At 42.4% G+C, this 4,701-nt stretch overlaps 1 non-coding gene across 1 annotated transcript; it reads right to left on the minus strand.

Moving 5' to 3' along the window:
- Positions 1-601: 601 nt before the first annotated feature.
- On the minus strand, positions 602-673 carry trnac-gca (transfer RNA cysteine (anticodon GCA)). The gene has a single exon. It is a non-coding gene; the product is annotated as a tRNA-Cys (tRNA).
- Between the last annotated feature and the right edge of the window lie 4,028 nt (positions 674-4,701).

Below are 4,701 nucleotides of genomic sequence, written 5' to 3' on the forward strand. Positions count from 1 at the left end.
ATGGGAGGTGTCTTGGAGTCCACACATAGCACAGGATGGGCAGCCTCGAGGTTGGAGCAGCCCCGTTATTTCTCATTTAACTGATAACCTTGTGACTGCGATTAAACCTTACTGCTGGTAATAAACCTTATTAATTTTAATAAGGCTTTACCAAGACCGATAAAACTTATTACCATTAATCGCCCTTAGCAACATTGATAAATGTTACCAGTACTTAGTATACCTTACTAGTGTTAATGAGCCTTATTTATAAACCCTATAAAACCTGACAAATATAATAAATTACCTGAGTTTTGAAAGATAAATGAGAAGAATACTCACCAGCCAATGACTTATCTGTTTCCCTGTAATGTCAGACTTTTGACTTTTCTCAGAGCCCAGTCAGTCATCAGACTGGCCATTCTCTGTGGCTTTTCTTAGACTGAAATCTCTGCCGCTCTCTGCGCCTTTTTTAAACTGAAATCTCTGTCACTCTCCCTGCATTTTTTAAACTGAGAAGAATGGACTGGAACCCTTTGATCAGTGTTGCATGTGATCATTACTGTGGACGTTGGATAAAAGAAAATGTGCACAATTCCAACTATTTTTTCAAAAAAAAATGAGGGGGCACCTGGATTTGAACCAGAGACCTCTTGATCTGCAGTCAAATGCTCTACCACTGAGCTATACCCCCTAACACAGCTGCAAAAGGGCTGACATAGTAGATGTCACCAATAAACTGAAAGAAGCCTGATACAAAAAGCAATAGGACTAATGGGCACTGTGTGTCGATGGTTCATTGTATGTGAAGGTTTTAATAAGATGGCAGAACCTGATCACAGATTCTTTGTTTAGCTTCAGCCTCTTAGAGCACAGTTCCGCGATAATTTCCATCTATCAGTGCTTGGGACAGAACAGCTGATGAACCCATACAGGTTGACTATATGTCTCTTAAGAAGAGTCATACGGACTCAAAATGTTAACTCCGTTTCTCTATCCTCAGATGCTGCCAGACCTGCTGAATTTTTCCAGCATTTTCTGCTTTTATTTATTGAATATATGTCTTGCCTGTTACTTAGTATCATGGACAAGCCTTTTATTGGCTTTTGTTTCAGTCAAGTGCTAAGTTAGGGAGATTGAGTATCAATTTGTGCTTTATTGTTCTCCTGTGAAGCACCTTGGGACCTTTAACTATGTTAGAGGTGTTATATAAATATAAATATATATAAAATAATGTTACTATTGTTGAACCCCTTGCCCATTTCAGTCAGAGTTCTCTAGTTTCTGTCAGAACTATGTAGCAGTTCATTGATCAATAGGTTTCTGCAGTCCATAGTCTCTGTGAGGTAGGTTCACTGGAGCGTTAGTAACATTCTCATTCGCAAAATTGCAAACATTAAAATACTGTGCCCTTTGAATTCATTACCTTTAAGCCGATGATATATAGGCATATGTTGAATTTCCAGCATAGAAACTGGGCATTTGGCTCAATAGGTGTTTATACTCCACATGAGCCTCCTCCCACTCTACTTCATCAAATGCGATCAGCATATCTTTCAATTCCTTTCTCCCTCATGTACTTAACCAGCTTCCCCTTAAATGCATCAGAATGAAATAATTAAAGAAGTAACTTGCATTTATACAGTACATTTATATAGGATATCCCAAAAGTGCTTTACAGCCAAATTAAGTAGTTTTGAAATGTAGTTACTGTTGCAGATAAAAATTGACATTTGCCCAGAATTTGTTGTGGGCAGCCAAGGAACAGCTTTCATCATTCATCTTGGGTACAGTTGCCCACAGTCTATTCACAGGCTTGTAAGCAGAAACTTCGAGCATTCTGGCATCTCTTTGAATTCGGTAGTCTTACAGGGTAATCTGTGACAACTGTGAGCAGGGTAAGTAATAGGGAAGCTTTTTAATCAAACAGATTGAAGAAACCTCTTCAACCCGTGCAGGCTGCAAAGGAGAAATCAATAGAAATAAATTGCATTTCATTCATTGTACAAGGAACAAAATAAAGATTTGCACATGCAAATAAGGAATAGAAAAATAGAAAACTATTGAAGAATTTTTTAAAAGAAGTCTGCAACATTAAACATTGATTTTCTTTAAAATGTTTATTTGGAAAATCCTGCTCTATGAGGTTTTCTTTTGCTTAATTCTGACCATCTTTAATTCACTGTGTCAGTTTGGCTGAATTGGTAGCCTTTTGCCTCTGAATCAAAAAAAGCTATAGATTCAAGCCCCACATAGGAATCGAGTTCATTGCACAGTTTTTACAATATTCTAGCACAGTACTGAGGGAGTACTGCATTGTTAGAGATGTTGGTCTTTGACAGAGACTTTGGGTCATTGTCTTATCTTCTTGTTGAAAAAAGTTGAATTCATATAGCACTTTTCACACCCTTAGGACACCCTAAAGTGCTTCAAAACCAATGAGTTGTTTTGGAAGTACAGTCACAGTTGTTTTATATGTAAACGCTGAAGCCAAATTGCACACAGTAAGATCCTACAGTCTGCATTACAACAATCGACCAGCTATAGTTGGGGAGATGTTGATTGAAGAGTAAATATTCTTCAGGATAGTTCCCCAGATGTCTTTTGAATCGTGCTAAAGGATATTTTACATCCAGTTAAACAGGGAGAGTTTAACAGCTGAGCCAAAAAGACAAATGCCTCTGACAATGGTGTAAACCCTCAGCACTGCACTGAAATATCAATCTACATTAGCAATCTGTGATTTTTGGCCCCCAAGTTATAAATAGAGGATGTGATGTCATGATTTTCAAACCTCAATTAAATAAGTTCAGATATACTGTTTTGGCAACATATAGAATTAGCTATGAACTGACCTCCAAAGGAGTCCATGGTTGAACAGGGATAGAGGAGATGTCTGCACTTCTCTAATTTAATTTCTTGCACATCCACAATTTCAGTTTCACCACCATTGACAACTGTGCCTTCAGCTACCTGGGCCTTGAGCTCAGAAATTGTGCCTAAATCTCTCCAGCTCCCTCTCTTACATTAAGACTGTCCTTAAAACCTATCTCTCTTTGGAGGAGCACAGATATCTTGGAGGGTTGTGGGACTGGGAGAGCATATAGAGATAAGGAAGGGGGTTGGGAGTGAGGGTGGGGTCTGTACTGGTTATGAGGCTGCAAAGGGAATTTAAAACAACAATGAGAATTTTAAAATCGACACATTGCCAGACCAGGAACCAACGTAGGTCAGCGGGCGCATGAGTGGTGAATGAACTGAGCTTGAGGCGAGCTGGGATGTGCCAACAGAGTCTTGGATAAGGTCAAGCTTACAAAGCTTTCAAGGTGGGAATCAGCCAGGACAGCATTAGAATTGTGGAGTCCAGATGTAAGAAAGAAACAGACGTGAGCCTTCAGCAGCAGCTGAACTGAGGCTGGGGCTGAGACACACTTTCGGTCACCTGTCTTATGATGATTTTATGTGGGTCAGTGTCAAATTTTGTTCGGTGACACTCCTGTGAGGTGTCCTTGGACGTTTAAATATATTAAATGAATTTATAAATGCAAGTTATTGTTGGCGCTCCTGAGATGGTTGCAGCTGCAAAGAGACTTCAGAAGCTACACCATCCAGGTCAGAGAAGTCTGCATTGTCAGCATGCTCGCTACTGGATTTAGTTTCCACCACCTCCACGAACTGCACATGAGTTTGCAGTACGCACCACCTACTGTCAGGAAGATAAAATAATTTCCATTATGCTATCGGAATTTATTGTAAAATAGAGTAAGAGTGAAATGTGTCTATGTGTGTGTGTGTGTGTGTGTGAGACTTAATTGAGTTAGAGGCAGCTAGTCTGGGTGTTTTGATGTAAGAAGAGAAGTTAGGTTTGAAATGTTATTTAAGTAAACTTGGGGAATTTTTAGAATGTGAAGTGCAAAGGAACATTTGCATTTTTTAAACAAACTATAGTGGTTTGAATTCAATGGAGGGGGTGTAATGTATAACCTAGCCAGCAGGAGTAGTAAGAAATAGTGGGCAGAATTTTATGTTTGTTAGGCGACAGGCCCGACCCAATCGCCAGCGGCCACGGAGCTGATTGCCGTTGGCGAAGCAGGCCGCGCCGCCATTTTGCGCGGGCGGGCCAATTAAGGCCCGCCCAGCGCGTTTCACACTCCCGTGGACAGCGAGATTTTCAAATTTGCGGTGGGCATGCACAGACCGCTGGTTCCAATGGGGAACCGCCAGTCTGTATAAAGAAAGGCCAGGCAGCCTCCTTTAGGCTGTTCACCATGACCAGCGACAGGTGCAGGGGGTCTGCACAGTGGGCTCCGGAGGAGGGCAGGCCAGAGGAGGAGAGCAGGCTGCAGGGTAGGCCACTGGGGGGGCCAATGTTCCCTTCGCTTCTCTGATGGCTGCCTTGCTGCCCTTCTCGAGGAGGTGGCAGAAAGTCGGGAGGTCCTGTTTCCCGAGGATGGGAGGAGGAGGGCCCCCCACGTAATGAAGCAGGCCTGGCAGGAGGTAGCGGAGGTGGTCAGCTCCCAAGATGCTGTCCGGCGCACAGGGACCCAGGACTGCAAGCGCTTCAATGATTTGCTGCGCTCTGGAAGGGTGAGTACCATGTCAGCCTTGGCCATTTAACCCAGCAGGTAGCCTTAGCCTTTGAACCCCCCACCACCCCCGTCCATGTCTTAGTGTCATGGCTGCATTGGGCATTTGTCGCACGCTGGGTGGGCAAACAAATAG

Source organism: Cetorhinus maximus, chromosome 11, assembly GCF_964194155.1.
Source record: "Cetorhinus maximus chromosome 11, sCetMax3.hap1.1, whole genome shotgun sequence".
Classification (NCBI taxonomy): domain Eukaryota; kingdom Metazoa; phylum Chordata; class Chondrichthyes; order Lamniformes; family Cetorhinidae; genus Cetorhinus; species Cetorhinus maximus.